We start from the raw sequence: 20,241 nt of genomic DNA, 5'->3' as shown, positions 1-20,241 counted from the left end.
CTTGGCTCCGCCTCCAGCGTCTCCGCTCTTGGCTCCGCCTCCAGCGTCTCCGCTCTTGGCTCCGCCTCCAGCGTCTCCGCCTCCAGCGTCTCCGCTCTTGGCTCCACCTCCAGCGTCTCCGCTCTTGGCTCCGCCTCCAGCGTCTCCGCTCTTGGCTCCGCCTCCAGCGTCTCCGCTCTTGGCTCCGCCTCCAGCGTCTCCGCTCTTGGCTCTGCCTTCTCCTTCTCTTCTCTTAGTTCCACCTTCTTCTTGTTACTTAGTCCTCCTGTCTGAACAGGTTGCAACCTGTTTCACATACCTGCCTGCAGACCGGTTCCTACCGATTCTTCCTATGTTCCAGCCGTACCCGCCTGCCTACCAGAGAGCCAGCCGTGTCCGCCTGCCCGCCAGTGTCTCTGTGGTACCCGTCTGCCTCCCTGTGTCCCAGCCGTGCCCGCATGTCAGCCAGAGTGCCAGCCGTGCCCGCTCCGTTCCTTAGTGGGATCAGCAGCCACAGCCAGACATCACCCTGGAGTGGCACCTGGTAGCTTCCTATTGCACAAGTCTGACGTCACCATCAGAGGCTCCAGCGAACACCTAGGAAGCTACTTAGTTACGCCCCTTCCAGGGAAGTTTGGTCTGTGGTCCAGTGGGGCCACACCCCCGTATGCCCGCGCCAACCAGTCTGGGCGCGTGCGTGACAGTTTGCACAGGCCATGGTCCCCGCTGAGTCCCATGTGCCTTCGCTCTCAGAGCAAGATGAACTCTCTTCTTGCCAGTATTGGCCTCCAAGGAAAATGTTTACCCAGTCTGAAAGCCAGTCCTTCACTGCTCCATCCCCAATTGTCATCTCTAATGAGCTGTTTGATCGACTTCAAGCCTGCGCTCCTAATGACGAATCCAAGCCAGCAGATCCTCCATGCTACTATGGGGACCCAAAGCAATGTCGTGTGTTCCTGGAGCGGTGCTTGCGTTATTTCAAGTGGCATGCTCCCCAATTCCCCACTGACTGGTTGAAAGTAGGTTTCTTAATGGCCTACCTTAGAGGAGATGCTTTGATGTGGTGCGACCCCCTTTGGGAAGCAGGGGACCCCATCATCTCGAATCTGCCGGCCTTCCTGGCGGCCTTCTGTAAAGCCTTCGATGAGCCAAGTACTGCATCTCCTGAAAAGTCTTCCCCTTCAAGCTCACAGAGACGGTCCAGACGAATGAAACCTGTAGGTAAACCGTCACTTCCGTCCATGACCGTCCAAGACTCATCTGTTCCACAACCCGCCAAAACTGCCACCCGAGCAAGATCCAAGAGGTCTAATAAAAGGGGTCTGGCAAATCTGCAGCCTGAATCTGGTGCTGAGATTGAAATACGGTATCCCTGTGGTTGTAAAGAACATTCAGATGGTCTTTGCCCTGTGAAGCCTGTATTCCAAAACCTTGGGCCAGTAGGAGAGGCTGCCCCTGGCGAGAGTACTTCCTCTCCGTCAAAGTTAATGACTGTTTCTCTGCCTTCTGGGAGCTTTGGTGTGTTTAAGCTGCCTATCATTCGGAGTCAGTGTATGGTCTCCGTTCTACAGCTCCAGAACCCGGTGTGGGCGTTGCCTGATAATGGCCGAGCCCTGCTAAAGAGCAGTCTAGTCCTGCAAGGACAACTACAGCTCCAAGTTGGAGCCTTATGCACGAAGAAGTTTGTTTTCCGTATGCTGTCTGTTATGCCCATGGGTCATTCTGAACCAAGGACTCTACCACCCGCTCTGGTCAAGAGTTCCAGTAAAGTGCTTCGTTTGAACTTACCCAGTCTTGTGAAGTGTCTGGTTCCCATGCGTCAAAGACACTCAGCAGTGTCATCTTCTTCAGCTGGTCTGCTAGTCGTCGAGTCAAGGTGTGCTGATGTCACCGAAGATGGGGAAACGGTGACGATGTCTCCACACATCTCCAATGACTATACCAGTAAACAGTTAGTCGTCGAGTCAAGGTGTGCTAACGTCACTGAAGTTGGGGAAGCGGTGACTATCTCTCCACACATCTCCCACGACTATTATTGTAATCTGTTCCTAGGAACATCCCCGCCGTTTGGACGATTTCTTCTGGATAACGGGCAGAAGATGGTTCCTATGTGGATACCTTCAGCGTCCTTGTGGCCGGCTGGTGAAGATTTCAAAACAGAAGTTTGTTCACCTCAATTTTTCTCTGACCCGGAGGAGCTGTTGTTCTCCACTCTCATCTCTAATGACTTTTCTTGTGTTCCGTACCTAAGAACATCTCTGCTACCTGTCGGGCAAAAGTTGAATCCTATGAGAAGGCTTCCAGTTTCCATGTGTCCGGCTGGTGAAGATGTTAAGACAGCAGCATTCAATTCCCTGTTACCTGTCTACCTGAACGAGGTGGTCCAGTTCATTGTGGAAGCTAACCCTGTTGAGCACCAAGAGACTTTGTTTTATGAGATTCCTGGTGACCCGCCTGCCTTATTCTACCCTGAAGATGTCATGTTGGCCTGGACTATGTGTGCTCCTATCCTTCTTCTACAAGTTATTCTGGCGGGCTTGAAGAAGAGGGGCCGTAAAGGGGGGGGGGGGTACTGTAACAACTCTGCTGGCATCACAGCATGGCTTCACATCTCTCACACTATCTTACCCACTGCTCCAGGCCATGATGTGGTTTCTGTTTCATGCCAGCTCCATGTTCTGTGTCTCTGCTCTGTGCATGCTTCATGGCTATGTGTATAGGGGGCCGGCACCTGAACTCTCTGGTTCTTATAGGAATCAGGTGCATCTGTCTAATCAGTTCCTGACCAATTACCAAGAGGCCTCCTGTATATAGTGCAGCTCTACCCTGTGGTCTGGGCCTGTGCAATGTGTTAGCTCAGTTAGTGTTTAGCTGCTGAGTTTGCCTGGCCTTGCTCTGAGTTACTCCCTCTCTGGAGGCTTTCCTCTGTGCTATTGCCTTGATCTTGTAGTCCGCCCTCCAGGAGGCAGAATATCCTGGTCCCTGTGTCTTTGTCCCTGTGTCTTGTTCCTTTGCCTTGTCTGTACTTTGTCTTTTCTCGGTCTCCTTGTCTGTGGCTTCCTTCCCTGCTTTCTTTCCTTGTGTTCTCAGTCTGCTTACACTCTGCACTCTTGCGGCTCTGCACTCAGACCTTGCTTCGCACTCTCTGGCTTTGCTCTGTGGCTTCGCTCTCTGCGGTTCTATCTGGCTCCGCTCTTTGCGGTTCTATCTGGCTCCGCCTCCTGTGTTTCTGCACTTGGCTCCGTCTCCGCTCTTGGCTCCGCCTCCAGCGTCTCTGCTCTTGGCTCCGCCTCCAGCGTCCCCGCTCTTGGCTCCGCCTCCAGCGTCTCTGCTCTTGGCTCCGCCTCCAGCGTCTCCGCTCTTGGCTCCGCCTCCAGTGTCTCCGCTCTTGGCTCCGCCTCCAGCATCTCTGCTCTTGGCTCCGCCTCCAGCGTCTCCGCTCTTGGCTCCGCCTCCAGCGTCTCCGCTCTTGGCTCTGCCTTCTCCTTCTCTTCTCTTAGTTCCACCTTCTTCTTGTTACTTAGTCCTCCTGTCTGAACAGGTTGCAACCTGTTTCACATACCTGCCTGCAGACCGGTCCCTACCGGTTCTTCCTATGTTCCAGCCGTACCCGCCTGCCTACCAGAGAGCCAGCCGTGTCCGCCTGCCCGCCAGTGTCTCTGTTGTACCCGTCTGCCTCCCTGTGTCCCAGCCGTGCCCGCCTGTCAGCCAGAGTGCCAGCCGTGCCCGCTCCGTTCCTTAGTGGGATCAGCAGCCACAGCCAGACATCACCCTGGAGTGGCACCTGGTAGCTTCCTATTGCACAAGTCTGACGTCACCATCAGAGGCTCCAGCGAACACCTAGGAAGCTACTTAGTTACGCCCCTTCCAGGGAAGTTTGGTCTGTGGTCCAGTGGGGCCACACCCCCGTATGCCCGCGCCAACCAGTCTGGGCGCGTGCGTGACATCAATACAATGGTATTGTCAGTGGCAGGAATTTAAGGATGTCAGCGCATAGACTAAATATTGGTGGAACTGTGAGAGATAATTGTGCAAGTGGTAGAGCAATGTTTGAGCTGGGGGTGGGGGAACTCTCTTGTGGCTGGCGGTACAGGCCCAGGGCCCCTCCTGTTACAACAGTGTGTCTGACGTTGGGTGCGCACCACCACCGCCAGAGACACTTTATTGTATTATGAGGGACCCAGTGGCAGTGCCGTCGACCAAAAACGGGCACACCCACCTCTTCAGACAAACAACACTCTCACGGGTGCTTGCGCCAAGTGGCGATACCACGGCCCCGTGTGGGGAGTTTGGCCATTTAGGGAGGTGTAAACATGTCGTATGCTGGACAATCAGCTGCTGCAAATTACGAGATTGGAAAAGTCATTCAGAGTAGTCCACAGGCAAGCTTTTCATAGGAAAGCTAGGTGTCGGCCGGGCAAGGTGGGGCAAAAGAATTCGAAATCCAGTTGTGGTTCATTTTAATGAAGGTTAGATCATCAACATTTTGGGTAGCCAGTAGAGCCCTTTTTTCTGTTAATATTGAACCTGCAGCACTAAATACTCTTTTTGATAGGACACTAGCTGCCGGGCAAGCAAGCTCCTGCAATGCATATTCTGCCAATTCTGACCAGGTGTCTAATTTGGATGCCCAGTAATCAAATGGGAATGACGGTTGAGGTAGAACATCGATAAGGGATGAAAAATAGTTAGAAACCATACTGGACAAATGTTGTCTCCTGTCACTTTGAATTGATGCAGCAGTACCTGTCCTGTCTGCGGTCATAGCAAAATCACTCCACAACCTGGTCAGAAAACCCCTCTGTCCAACGCCACTTTGGATTTCTGCACCTCTAACACTTCTGGTCTGCTGCCCCCTGCAGCTCGTGTGAGAACGATCACGGGCGCTGTGTGCTGGGAATGCCTGAAGCAAACGGTCAACAAGAGTTGATTGTTTGGTTGCTAATATTAGTTCCAAGTTCTCATGTGGCATAATATTTTGCAATTTGCCTTTATAGCGAGGATCAAGGAGGCAGGTCAACCAGTAATCGTCATCGTTCATCATTTTCGTAATGCGTGTGTCCCTTTTGAGGATACGTAAGGCATAATCTGCCATGTGTGCCAAAGTTCCAGTTGTCAAATCTGCGGTTGTGCTTGGTTGAGGGGCAGTTTCAGGCAAATCTACGTCACTTGTGTCCCTCAAAAACCCAGAACCTGGCCTTGCCACGCCACCAATTTCCAGTGGCCCCGGAGAAGCTTCCTCATTAAAAAAATACTCATCCCCATCATCCTCCTCGTCCTCCTCCTCCTGTTCGCCCGCTACCTCGTCCTGTACACTGCCCTGACCAGACAATGGCTGACTGTCATCAAGGCTTTCCTCTTCCTCGGCTGCAGATGCCTGCTCCTTTATGTGCGTCAAACTTTGCATCAGCAGACGCATTAGGGGGATGCTCATGCTTATTATGGCGTTGTCTGCACTAACCAGCCGTGTGCATTCCTCAAAACACTGAAGGACTTGACACATGTCTTGTATCTTCGACCACTGCACACCTGACAACTCCATGTCTGGCATCCTACTGCCTGCCCGTGTATGTGTATCCTCCCACAAAAACATAACAGCCCGCCTCTGTTCGCACAGTCTCTGAAGCATGTGCAGTGTTGAGTTCCACCTTGTTGCAACGTCTATGATTAGGCGATGCTGGGGAAGGTTCAAAGACCGCTGATAGGTCTGCATACGGCTGGAATGTACGGGCGAACGGCGGATATGTGAGCAAAGTCCGCGCACTTTGAGGAGCAGGTCGGATAACCCCGGATAACTTTTCAAGAAGCACTGCACCACCAGGTTTAAGGTGTGAGCCAGGCAAGGAATGTGTTTCAGTTGGGAAAGGGAGATGGCAGCCATGAAATTCCTTCCGTTATCACTCACTACCTTGCCTGCCTCAAGATCTACTGTGCCCAGCCACGACTGCGTTTCTCTCTGCAAGAACTCAGACAGAACTTCCGCGGTGTGTCTGTTGTCGCCCAAACACTTCATAGCCAATACAGCCTGCTGACGCTTGCCAGTAGCTGGCCCATAATGGGACAACTGGTGTGCAACAGTGGCAGCTGCGGATGGAGTGGTTTGCCGACTGCGGTCTGTGGACGAGCTCTCGCTTCTGCAGAAGGACGAGGAGGAGGAGGGGGTGCGAACACCTACAGCCAACTGTTTCCTAGACCGTGGGCTAGGCAGAACTGTCCCGAAATTGATGTCCCCTGTGGACCCTGCATCCACCACATTCACCCAGTGTGCCGTGATGGACACGTAACGTCCCTGGCCATGCCTACTGGTCCATGCATCTGTTGTCAGGTGCACCTTTGTACTCACAGATTGCCTGAGTGCATGAACGATGCGCTCTTTAACATGCTGGTGGAGGGCTGGGATGGCTTTTCTCGAAAAGAAGTGTCGACTGGGTAGCTCGTAGCGTGGTTCAGCGTAGTCCATCAGGGCTTTGAAAGCTTCGCTTTCAACTAACCGGTAGGGCATCATCTCTAACGAGATTAGTCTAGCTATGTGGGCTGTCATGATCCCAATGGCAGGGGATCACAAAAAGGACAAGCACAGATACAAACAAGCTCTAGGGCGATGGAACCTGAGCTGACCGCGACCCTGAACCTAACACACAAATAAAAGTAGCCGGGGAACGTGCCTACGATGATCCTAGACGTCTCGCTCCAGCCGAAGATCTAACTTCCCCTATCAGAAGAAACACAGACCTCTCTTGCCTCCAGAGAAATACCCCACAGCAAATAGCAGCCCCCCACATATAATGACGGTGAAATGAGAGGAAAGCACATACGTAGTATGAAAACAGTTTCAGCAAAATGAGGCCCGCTAAAGCTAGATAGCAGAGGATACAAAAGTGAACTGCGCGGTCAGCGAAAAACCCTTCAAAAAACCATCCTGAAATTACTTGAACTCATGTGCCAACTCATGGTACATGAAAAGCAATTTCAGCCCACTAGAGCAACCAGCAGCAGAGAATCACATATCTGCAGGCTAGACTAAAAACCAAATTAAGCAAAACACAAAACAGGAAAATCCAAACTTAGCTTGTCCAGAAGGTTCTAGGAGCAGGGAGCAGAGGTAACAAGACACACTGGATACATTGATAACCGGCGAGGAAATGCCAGCAAAGCCAGGTTAAATAGGAAACTCCCATATGCTGATGGAACAGGTGGAACCCAGAAACCCAGTACCATCAGTAACCACCAGAGGGAGCCCAAAAACAGAACTCACAACAGTGGGCGTTCAAACCCTGTGTACGCGGATGCGAGGATAAGTACTTCCTTTTTGTAACCAGAGTCTCATGTAGGGTGAGCTGGACTGGAGAGCTGGAGATCGTGGAACTAGCGGGGGTGCCGGTGGACATGGCAGAATGAGAGACGGTTGGAGACGGTATTGTTTCCGCCGGTGCCCTACATGCAGTGTTTCCTACTACGAAACTGGTGATTCCCTGACCCTGACTGCTTTGGCCTGGCAAAGAAACCTGCACGGTGGTGCGGAAAATGTTGGCCTTACAGTGATGGCAGGGATGTAGCATTGCTGACTAGCTTCATTGGCCGAGGGTCCAACAACCTTAAGGGACGTTTGGTAGTTAGTCCAGGCTTGCAAATGAATGGTGGTTAAATGTCTATGCATGCAACTTGTATTGAGACTTTTCAGATTCTGACCTCTGCTTAAGGTAGTTGAACACTTTTGACAGATGACTTTGCGCTGATCAATTGGATGTTGTTTAAAAAAATGCCAGACTGCACTCTTTCGAGCCTCGGATCCCTTTTCAGGCATTGCAGACTGAGCTTTAACCGGATGGCCACGCTGTCCTCCAACAGGTTTTGGCTTTGCCACGCATTTTGTCCCATCTACGGGCCCGGCAGATGGAACCTGTTGCGATGTTGATGCCTGCTGCGGCCCCTCCTCCTCCGCTTCAGAACTACTGCCGCCTGCACCCTGTTCCCCCAATGGCTGCCAATCGGGGTCAACAACTGGGTCATCTATAACCTCCTCTTCTAGCTCGTGCGCAACTTCGTCTGTGTCACCGTGTAAGTCAGTGGTAGAGCGTTCGTGACGGGGCAACATAGTCTCATCAGGGTCTGATTCTGGATCAGTACCCTGCGAGGGAAATGTTGTGGTCTGAGTCAAAGGACCAGCATAGTAGTCTGGCTGTGGCTGTGCATCAGTGCACTCCATGTCAGATTCAACTTGTAATGGGCATGGCCTGTTAACTGTTTCACTTTCTAAGCCAGGGACGGTATGTGTAAAGAGCTCCATGGAGTAACCCGTTGTGTCGCCTGCTGCATCCTTCTCTGTTGTTGTTTTTGCTGAAGAGGACAAGGAAGCGACTTTTTCCTGACCGTGAACATCCACTAACGATGCGCTGCTTTTACATTTACCAGTTTCAAAAGAGGAGGCAAAAGAGCTAGAGGCTGAGTCAGCAAGGTAAGCCAAAACTTGCTCTTGCTGCTCCGGCTTTAAAAGCGGTTTTCCTACTCCCAGAAAAGGGAGCGTTCGAGGCCTTCTGTAGCCAGACGACGAACCTGGCTCCACAGCTCCAGACTTAGGTGCAATATTTTTTTTCCCACGACCACCTGATGCTCCACTACCACTACCATCATTACCAGCTGACAATGAACGCCCACGGCCACGACCTCTTCCACCAGACTTCCTCATTGTTTTAAAAACTTAACCAAAGTAACGGTATTTGTTGCTGTCAAACAACTTACACGGTGAGCTATAACTTCAGTATAATTTAGATATCCCTTTACAGGTGGGTGAGACCGCAAGGAAAATCAGGCACAATGTTACACACTCTGTTTTCGGTGGCACCAAATGAGAGAGATGCCACACACGCAGGACTGTAACTCAAGCACAAATGTCAATATTGATCTCCCACTTTTTTTTTATTTTTTCAGGGAGACTTTAGAAAACAAATTAAAAAAATGATTTTTTCAGGGAGAATTTAGAAACCAAATAAAAAAAAAATGATTTTTTCAGGGAGAATTTAGAAACCAAAAAAAATAAAAAATTGGCTTTTTATGGCCCACTATTTGAGAGACAGAGATGGCACACCCAGGAGTCAGGAATGGCACACAAGCAGAAAGGCCAATAGTAATCTCCCACTGATTTTTTTTTATTTTTTCAGGGAGAATTTAGAAACCAAATAAAAAAAAAATAGGCTTTCTATGGCCCACTATTTGAGAGACAGAGATGGCACACCCAGGAGTCAGGAATGGCACACAAGCAGAAAGGCCAATAGTAATCTCCCACTGATTTTTTTTTATTTTTTCAGGGAGAATTTAGAAACCAAATAAAAAAAAAAAAATAAGCTTTCTACGGCCCACAATTTGAGAGACAGAGATGGCACACCCAGGAGTCAGGAGTGGCACACAAGCAGAAATGCCAATATTAATCTCCCACTGATTTTTTTTTATTTTTACAGGGAGACTTTAGAAACCAAATTAAAAAAAATGATTTTTTCAAGGAGAATTTAGAAACAAAATAAAAAAATAAATAAATAGGCTTTCTATGGCCCACTATTTGAGAGAGAGATGGCACACTCAGGACTGGCACACAAGCCCAAAGGCCAATATTAATCTCCCACTGTTTTTTTTTATCAGGGAGAATTTATAAACCCCACAAAAAAAAAAACAGAAAAATAATAAGGCTTTCTATGGCCCACTATGTGAGAGAGATGGCACACACAGGGATGGCACTCTAGCAGAAATGCCAATCTTAATCTCCCACAACTTATTTTTTTAGGGACTTAATTAAAAAAAAAAAAAAACAGGGACTGTCCTACAATTACTATCTCCCTGCAGTAATCTCAGCCAGGTATGGCAGGCAGCAATAAGGAGTGGACTGATGCACAAATTAAATAAAAAGTGTGGACAAACAAACAAGATAGCTGTGCAGAAAGGAAGGAACAACAGGATTTGTGCTTTGAAAAAAGCAGTTGGTTTGCACAGCGGCGTACACACAGCAGTGCAGCTATCAGGGAGCCTTCTAGGGCAGCCCAATGAGCTACAGCGCTGAGGGAAAAAAATGTAGCTTCCACTGTCCCTGCAAACAAAAGGTGGTGTTGGACAGTGGAAATCGCTACAGCACAAGCGGTTTGGTGGTTAATGGACCCTGCCTAACGCTATCCCTGCTTCTGACGAAGCGGCAGCAACCTCTCCCTAGGCTCAGATCAGCAGCAGTAAGATGGCGGTCGGCGGGAATGCCCCTTTATAGCCCCTGTGACGCCGCTGACAGCAAGCCAATCACTGCAATGCCCTTCTCTAAGATGGTGGGGACCAGGACCTATGTCATCACGCTGCCCACACTCTGCGTCCACCTTCAGTGGCTGAGAAATGGCGCTTTTCGCGTCATTGAAACGCGACTTTGGCGCGAAAGTCGCGTACCGCATGGCCGACCCCACACAGGGGTCGGGTTTCATGAAACCCGACTTTGCCAAAAGTCGGCGACTTTTGAAAATGAACGATCCGTTTCGCTCAACCCTAGTCGCCGGTAAACAGTTAATTACCGGCGATTGCAAAACAGGGGTCGGTAAAACCGACCCCGATCATGCTCTTTGGGGTCTCGGCTACCCCCGGTAGCCGAGACCCCAAAGATTCTCCCGGGGCCGGCAGGCACACTGCGCATGCGCCCGCCATTTTGAAGATGGCAGCGCCCATCGGGAGCCACGAGGAGCACTGGGGGAGACAGGTGAGTATCGGTGGGCAATCAGGTACCCATTTTCTCTGTCCTCTGATATGCGATCACATCGGAGGACAGAGAAATTAAAAAGAAATCGCGGTTTTTTTTTGTTTTTTTTGCGATCGCCGGTAAACGGTTAATTACCGGCGATCGCAAAAGCAGAGTCGGTAAAAAAAAACCCGAATCATGTTCTCTGGGGTCTCGGCTACCCCCGGCAGCCGAGACCCCGGAGAAAATCCGACTCTGGGGGGGCGCTATTTACTTTTTCCACAGCGCCGTTAATTAACGGCGCTGTGATTTAAGTACCCTTAGCGGCCGCCGTTAAAAGGCGTATCGGCGGTCGCTCAGGGGTTAAACAACTGAATAGAACTCCAAGTAAATCAAACTTCTGTGAAATCAAACTGTCCACTTAGGAAACAACACTGTTTCACTATCAATTTCATATGCTGTTGTGCAAATGGAATAGACAACAGATGGAAATTATTGGCAATTATCAAGACACACTCAATGAAGGAGTGGTTCTGCAGGTGGGGACCACAGACCACATCTCAGTACCAATGCTTTCTGGCTGATGTTTTGGTCACTTTAGAATGTTGGTTTTGCTTTCACACTCGTGGTAGCATGAGACAAACTCTACAACCCACACAAGTGGCTCAGGTAATGCAGCTCATCCAGGATGGCACATCAATGCGAGCAAGAAGGTTTGCTGTTTCTGTGAGCGTAGTGTCCAGAGGCTAGAGGCGCTACCACAAGACAGGCCAGTACACCAGGAGACGTAGAGGGGGCGTAGGAGGGCAACAACCCAGCAGGACCGCTACCTCAGCCTTTGTGCAAGGAGAAACAGGAGGAGCACTGCCAGAGCCCTGCAAAATGACCTCCAGCAGGGCACAAATGTGCAAATGGATAGATACCGACTCCATGAGGATGGTTTGAGGGACCGATTTTAAAGATTGTGCTCACAGCCTAAAACCGTGCAGGACGCTTGGCATTTGCCACAGAACACCAGGATTGGCAGACTCGCCACTGGCACCCTGTGCTCTTCACAGATGAAAGCAGATTCACACTGAGCACATGTGACAGATGTGACAGAGTCTGGGGATGCCGTGGAGAGCGATCTGCTGCCTGCAACATCCTTCAGCATGACCGGTTTGGCAGTGGGTCAGTAATGGTGTGGGTGTCACTGGAGTACTGGGTAGACTAAGGCTGGTTACCCGGGCCCCTGTGATATCCCTCAGGCTAGGAAAACCCTGTCTGACCCTCTCCCAGAAGTTACACTAAAGGTGTGCATGTCTGGGCCGCCAGGCCTGACCCTGTCTCCTGTTTCATCCCTAAGCTGAAATCACCTCCCGCCACCCAGTGAAGAGACCACACACCAATCCCCACAGAAAGCACAGACAGGGAAAACTGAAAAACGCACCACGCCGCAGTCACACAGGAATAACGAAAATGTGCACAGGGCAAAACAAATACAAATATAGGAAGGAGAAATATGACAAAGGATAATACACCACCAGATACGATATTCCTTCTCCTAGACCACCACTCCAGACCGAGATCACCAGGCACAAGACACAAGCTATAATCGGCGACGCCCAAAGTTCAGCAGAACTATTTAAAGGCAGAGGGTGTGACCCAGCCTCCAATCCGAGTACCAGCTAGATTAACCCCGGACAACCTAGATAAAATCTAGCCGGTGCCACTGAGCGCATAGTGGACGAATGTGGAATTACCGCTGTCTGTCGGATGCCCTAGTGTGAATAGCATCCGACATGACAGTGGGGTGGCATTTCTTTGGAGGGCCGCACAGCCTTCCATGTGCTCGCCAGAGGTAGCCTGACTACCATTAGGTACCGAGATGAGATCCTCAGAACCCTTGTGAGACCATATGCTGGTGCGGTTGGCCCTGGGTTCCTCCTAATGCAGGACAATGCCAGACCTCATGTGGCTGGAGTGTGGCAACAGTTCCTGCAAGATGAAGGCATTGAAGCTATGGACTGGCCCGCCCATTCTCCAGACCTGAATCCGATTGAGCACATCTGGGACATCATGTTTTGCAGCATCCACAAACATCATGTTGCATTTATTTTTCAACAGGAAATTGATCCCAAACACACCTCCAGGCTGTGTAAGGGCTATTTGTCCAAGAAGGAGAGTGATGGGGTGCTACGCCAGATGACCTCGCCTCCACAGTCACCAGACCAGAACCCAATCGAGATGGTTTGGGGTGAGCTGGACTGCAGAGTGAAGGCAAAAGGGCCAACAAGTGCTAAGCATCTCTGGGAACTCCTACAAGATTGTAAAACGGATCCTGCAAATGTGCTTGCAGGATGCGTTTTTTACCCATAGACTTGTATTAGCGACAGATCGCGACGGATGGCCACACGTCGCGTCCGTTATGCAACGGATCCGTCATGTTTTAGCGGACCGTCGGCATGAAAAAAAACGTTCAAGTGAACGTTTTCTTGGCCGTCGCATCCGCCATTTTCTACCGCTCATGCGCGGCCGAATCACCGCCCCCTCCTCCCCGGACTTCAGAATGGGCAGCGGATGCGTTGAAAAACTGCATCCGCTGCCCACGTCGTGCACAAATTTCACATCGTGCGTCGGTACATCGGCCCGACGCATAGCGACGGACCCGTACCGACGCAAGTATGAAAGAGGCCTTAAAGAGCTGTTCATTTTGAAAAAACGGCATGGGCTCCCGCGCAATTTTCTGTGCCAGAGGGGGAAAGCTGACGGCCGGGGGGCCAATATTTGTAGCCTGCTATGAATATCAGCCCGCAGCTGTCTTCGTAGCCTTTACTGGCTATTTAAATAGGGGGACCCCCCCAAAAAAATGACCTGGGGTCCCCCTATATTTTATAGCCAGAAAGGTTACGCAGACAGCTGCTGGCTGATATTCATAGCCTAGAGAGGGGCCATGGATATTGGCCCCTCCGGCTACAAATACCAGTCCGCAGCCGCCCCCAGGAATGGCGCATCTGTGAGATGCGCCAATTCCGGCACTTAGCCCCTCACTTCCCACTCCCCTGTAGCGGTGGGATATTGGGTAATAAGGGGTTAATGTCACCTTGCTATTGTAAGGTGACATTAAGCCGGGTTAATAACGGAGAGGCGTCAATAAGACGCCTATCAATTATTAATCCAATAGTAAGAAAGGGTTAATAAAACACGCACACATTTGGAAAAAAAGTATTTTAATATCCTTCATTTAACCATACTTCAGCGCCTCCAAAAAAAGTAAAATAATAAACTGTATACTACCTGTCCGCCGTAGTCCAATTAATAACGAGGGTCCCACGACGATCTCCCCTATAGAACAGTGACATCGGGTGATGTCACTGCTCTATAGGACCCTCAGTGACACACTGACAGGAGACAATGGCTCCTGCAGTGCATCACTGAGGTTACTAAAGTTCAAAGTGTCACTTTATGGCAATTGCTGCGTGGGAAAATTTCTCACCCAGCAATGCCATAAGTGAGACTAGGGACTTATTTTTTACAGCGGCGGAGGAATACCGTGCGGAAGGATACCGTCCTCTGGGCATGGTGTTTCTGGAGCCGCTGGAGAGCTGCCGCAACAGCTGTTGCTGCCGTTTTCCACGGGAGATCGTTGTGGGACACTCGTGGATTTCTGCGGACGGGGCGTATATTGGTTGTTTGTTATTTTAATCTTTTTTACAGGTTGACACTGGCTTCGGGGAACACAGTGACAAGTAATGGTGAGTATGAACTCTATGTTTAATGTACTACATCTCTATATGTATGTACTGTATGGAGTATGTATGGAGTATGTATGTGTTTTTTGTTTTTTTTCATTCAACACATTAGCCAGATGATGGGACTACTACTGTCCCATCATTCGCTAATGTGTCAATCACTGTCAGTGTAGACGATGCCTGCACACACGCACAGAGACCCCGCACGCTGCACAGAGACCCCGCACACCAACCCTGCACGCCGCACAGAGACCCCACACGCCGCACAGAGACCCCACACACCGCACAGAGACCCGGCACGCCACACAGAGACCCGTCACGCCGCATACAGCCCCGGCAGCCCGCATACAGCCCCGGCATTCCCGCACACAGCCCCGGCAGGCTGCATAGAGCCCCGGCAGGCACGTACAGATCCCTGGCAGGCCCACACAGACCCCAGAAGTGGAGCTTCAGTGACTAGCTGTGATGTCACTGATGCTGTGCTACCTCACAGCCTGACCTGCGCTGAACTCTGGAGCGTGGTAAAATGCCAGTTCAATTTCCATGCTTCAGAGTTCAGCACAGTTCAGACTGTGAGGCAGCGCAGCATCTGTGACGGCACCACTAGTCACTGAAGATCCACTCCCAGCATCTACTCATTCACCAGTAGTTTTTAGCCTTGACCGGTCGCATCTTGTCACCGTCCTGGTTGAAAACTGTATATTCCCCAGATATGGATTACTGTGTGGGACACAACGAAGGACAGGTATGGGTATATTGTTGGTTTATTATTTTACTTTTATTACAGGAGATTGAGGGCGTCAGGGAATTAGGGGTGGCAATAAGTATAGTTTAATTTAAAACATTAAAGGAGTCTGTGTCTTTATTTCAATTTAAAGATTTTTTACTGGGTGTCTGTCTGTGTTTTCTTAACAAATTGACTATGGGGATAGTAATGGGTAGGGTTGAGCGAAACGGGTCGGCCATTTTCAGAAGTCGCCGACTTTTGGCAAAGTCGGGTTTCATGAAACCCGACCCGATTCCTGTGTGGGGTCAGCGCGAGCGGTCACATGGGCGGTCGCGCGACCAATCACAAGCCGCGACGTCACCGCAAGGTTCTGCAAGCGCTGATTCGAAGGAAGGAAGGTTCCCGGTTAGTACCAGGGCGCGTCCGAGGGTGAGTATAGCGATATTTTTTATTTTAATTCTTTATTTTACACTTAAATATGGATCGCAGGGCCTGAAGGAGAGTTTCCTCTCCTTCAGACCCTGGGAACCATTGGAAACCCAATGCACTGCATTGGGTTTCGAGTTTCGGCCGACCCCGACCCCGACTTTTTTATAGGATCGGCCAATTTCACTCGACCCGACTTTTGAAAAAGTCGGGTTTCGTGAAACCCGACCCGATCCTATAAAAGTAAAAGTCGCTCAACCCTAGTAATGGGGGCATCTTATTAATGCCTCTCTATTACTATCCCCGGGCTTGATGTCACAAAGGTGACATCAACCTCCATAACTATTACCCCACTTGCCACTGCTACAAGGCAAGTGGGAAGAGCGAGGCTAAGTGCCAGAATTGGCGCATCTTAGAGATGTGCCTTTTCTGGGGCGGCTGAGTGCTGAAGTTTTTAGCCGGGGGGCCAATATCCATGGCCCCTTCCAAGGCTATTAATATCAGCCCGCAGCTGTCTGCATAACCTTTGCTGGTTATTAATTCTAGGGGGACCCCATGTCGTTTTTTGGGGGGGCTCCCCTATTTTAATTGCCAGTAAAGGCTAAGTATACAGTTGTGAGCTGATATTAACAGCCTGGGAAGCTCCATGGGTATTACCCTCTTCCCAGGCTATAAATATCTGCCCCCAGTCGCTGGCTTTCACTCTGCTTGTTGCAAAAATTGCGTGGGAGCCCACGCCCTTTTTTCCATAAAATAATCTTTTATTAATTAAATACATGTACATTAATTTGCACACACACTGTACTAATTGTACTTGTCACTGACATAGTAACATACATAGTAACATAGTTAGTAAGGCCGAAAAAAGACATTTGTCCATCCAGTTCAGCCTATATTTCATCATAATAAATACCCAGATCTACGTCCTTCTACAGAACCTAATAATTGTATGATACAATATTGTTCTGCTCCAGGAAGACATCCAGGCCTCTCTTGAACCCCTCGACTGAGTTCGCCATCACCACCTCCTCAGGCAAGCAATTCCAGATTCTCACTGCCCTAACAGTAAAGAATCCTCTTCTATGTTGGTGGAAAAACCTTCTCTCCTCCAGACGCAAAGAATGCCCCCTTGTGCCCGTCACCTTCCTTGGTATAAACAGATCCTCAGCGAGATATTTGTATTGTCCCCTTATATACTTATACATGGTTATTAGATCGCCCCTCAGTCGTCTTTTTTCTAGACTAAATAATCCTAATTTCGCTAATCTATCTGGGTATTGTAGTTCTCCCATCCCCTTTATTAATTTTGTTGCCCTCCTTTGTACTCTCTCTAGTTCCATTATATCCTTCCTGAGCACCGGTGCCCAAAACTGGACACAGTACTCCATGTGCGGTCTAACTAGGGATTTGTACAGAGGCAGTATAATGCTCTCATCATGTGTATCCAGACCTCTTTTAATGCACCCCATGATCCTGTTTGCCTTGGCAGCTGCTGCCTGGCACTGGCTGCTCCAGGTAAGTTTATCATTAACTAGGATCCCCAAGTCCTTCTCCCTGTCAGATTTACCCAGTGGTTTCCCGTTCAGTGTGTAATGGTGATATTGATTCCCTCTTCCCATGTGTATAACCTTACATTTATCGTTGTTAAACCTCATCTGCCACCTTTCAGCCCAAGTTTCCAACTTATCCAGATCCATCTGTAGCAGAATACTATCTTCTCTTGTATTAACTGCTTTACATAGTTTTGTATCATCTGCAAATATCGATATTTTACTGTGTAAACCTTCTACCAGATCATTAATGAATATGTTGAAGAGAACAGGTCCCAATACTGACCCCTGCGGTACCCCACTGGTCACAGCGACCCAGTTAGAGACTATACCATTTATAACCACCCTCTGCTTTCTATCACTAAGCCAGTTACTAACCCATTTACACACATTTTCCCCCAGACCAAGCATTCTCATTTTGTGTACCAACCTCTTGTGCGGCACGGTATCAAACGCTTTGGAAAAATCGAGATATACCACGTCCAATGACTCACCGTGGTCCAGTCTATAGCTTACCTCTTCATAAAAACTGATTAGATTGGTTTGACAGGAGCGATTTCTCATAAACCCATGCTGATATGGAGTTAAACAGTTATTCTCATTGAGATAATCCAGAATAACATCCCTCAGAAACCCTTCAAATATTTTACCAACAATAGAGGTTAGACTTACTGGCCTATAATTTCCAGGTTCACTTTTAGAGCCCTTTTTGAATATTGGCACCACATTTGCTATGCGCCAATCCTGCGGAACAGACCCTGTCTCTATAGAGTCCCTAAAAATAAGAAATAATGGTTTATCTATTACATTACTTAGTTCTCTTAGTACTCGTGGGTGTATGCCATCCGGACCCGGAGATTTATCTATTTTAATCTTATTTAGCTGGTTTCGCACCTCTTCTTGGGTTAGATTGGTGACCCTTAATATAGGGTTTTCATTGTTTCTTGGGATTTCACCTAGCATTTCATTTTCCACCGTGAATACCGTGGAGAAGAAGGTGTTTAATATGTTAGCTTTTTCCTCGTCATCTACAACCATTCTTTCCTCACTATTTTTTAAGGGGCCTACATTTTCAGTTTTTATTCTTTTACTATTGATATAGTTGAAGAACAGTTTGGGATTAGTTTTACTCTCCTTAGCAATGTGCTTCTCTGTTTCCTTTTTGGCAGCTTTAATTAGTTTTTTAGATAAAGTATTTTTCTCCCTATAGTTTTTTAGAGCTTCAATGGTGCCATCCTGCTTTAGTAGTGCAAATGCTTTCTTTTTACTGTTAATTGCCTGTCTTACTTCTTTGTTTAGCCACATTGGGTTTTTCCTATTTCTAGTCCTTTTATTCCCACAAGGTATAAACCGCTTACACTGCCTATTTAGGATGTTCTTAAACATTTCCCATTTATTATCTGTATTCTCATTTCTGAGGATATTGTCCCAGTCTACCAGATTAAGGGCATCTCTAAGCTGTTCAAACTTTGCCTTCCTAAAGTTCAATGTTTTTGTGACTCCCTGACAAGTCCCCCTAGTGAAAGACAGGTGAAACTGCACAATATTGTGGTCGCTATTTCCTAAATGCCCAACCACCTGCAGATTTGTTATTCTGTCAGGTCTAATTAGTATTAGTGCTGCTCCTCTGGTTGGATTCTGCACCAATTGTGAAAGATAATTTTTCTTGGTTATTAGCAGAAACCTGTTGCCTTTATGGGTTTCACAGGTTTCTGTTTCCCAGTTAATATCCGGGTAGTTAAAGTCCCCCATAACCAGGACCTCATTATGGGTTGCAGCTTCATCTATCTGCTTTAGAAGTAGACTTTCCATGCTTTCTGTTATATTTGGGGGTTTGTAACAGACCCCAATGAGAATTTTGTTACCATTTTTCCCTCCATGAATTTCAACCCATATGGACTCGACATCCTCATTCCCTTCGCTAATATCCTCCCTTAAAGTGGACTTTAGACAAGACTTTACATAGAGACAAACCCCTCCTCCTCTCCGATTTTTACGATCCTTTCTAAACAGACTGTAACCCTGTAAGTTAACTGCCCAGTCATAGCTTTCATCTAACCATGTCTCGGTTATTCCCACTATGTCAAAGTTACCTGTAGATATTTCTGCTTCTAGTTCTTCCATCTTGTTTGTCAGGCTTCTGGCGTTTGCGAGCATGCAGTTTAGAGGATTTTGTTTTGTTCCAATCTCCTCACTGTGGATTGTTTTAGAAATGTTCTTACCTCCCTTCTGAGTATGTTTTCCTGGGTCGTCTTTGTTCGAGTCTAATGTTTTTCTTCCCGTCCCCTCTTCTTCTAGTTTAACGCCCTCCTGATGAGTGTAGCGAGTCTTCTGGCGAATGTGTGTTTCCCAGGTTTGTTGAGGTGTAGTCCGTCTCTGGCGAGGAGTCCATCATACCAGTAATTCACACCGTGGTCCAGGAATCCAAATCCTTGTTGTCTGCACCATCGTCTTAGCCAGTTGTTTGCATCAAGGATCCTGTTCCATCTCCTGGTGCCATGCCCGTCTACTGGAAGGATAGAAGAAAAAACTACCTGTGCATCCAGTTCCTTTACTTTCTTCCCCAACTCTTCAAAGTCCTTGCAGATTGTCGGTAGGTCCTTCCTTGCCGTGTCATTGGTGCCAACATGTATCAGAAGAAATGGGTGGACGTCCTTGGAGCTGAAGAGCTTTGGTATCCTATCGGTCACATCCTTGATCATCGCACCTGGAAGGCAGCATACTTCTCTTGCAGTTATGTCCGGTCTGCAGATGGCTGCTTCGGTGCCTCTCAGTAGTGAGTCTCCCACCACCACCACTCTTCGTTGCTTCTTGGCTGTACTTTTTGCTGTCACTTGTTGCTGTGTGCCCTTTTCTTTTTTGCTTGCTGGTATTGCTTCATTCTTAGATGTGCCATCTTCATCCTCTACAAAGATTTGATATCGGTTCTTCAGTTGTGTGGTTGGTGATTTCTCCATGGTCTTCTTGCTTCTTTTGGTCACATGCTTCCACTCATCTGCTTTTGGAGGTTCTCTGACACTTTTTGCACCTTCTGTGACCAGTAGAGATGCTTCTGTTCTGTCTAGAAAGTCTTCATTCTCTTTGATGAGTTTCAAAGTTGCTATTCTTTCTTCCAGACCCCGCACCTTT

The sequence above is a fragment of the Ranitomeya imitator genome, chromosome 8 (assembly GCF_032444005.1).
Source record: "Ranitomeya imitator isolate aRanImi1 chromosome 8, aRanImi1.pri, whole genome shotgun sequence".
NCBI classification, from domain to species: Eukaryota; Metazoa; Chordata; class Amphibia; order Anura; family Dendrobatidae; genus Ranitomeya; species Ranitomeya imitator.
This window is presented reverse-complemented; position numbering follows the sequence as displayed.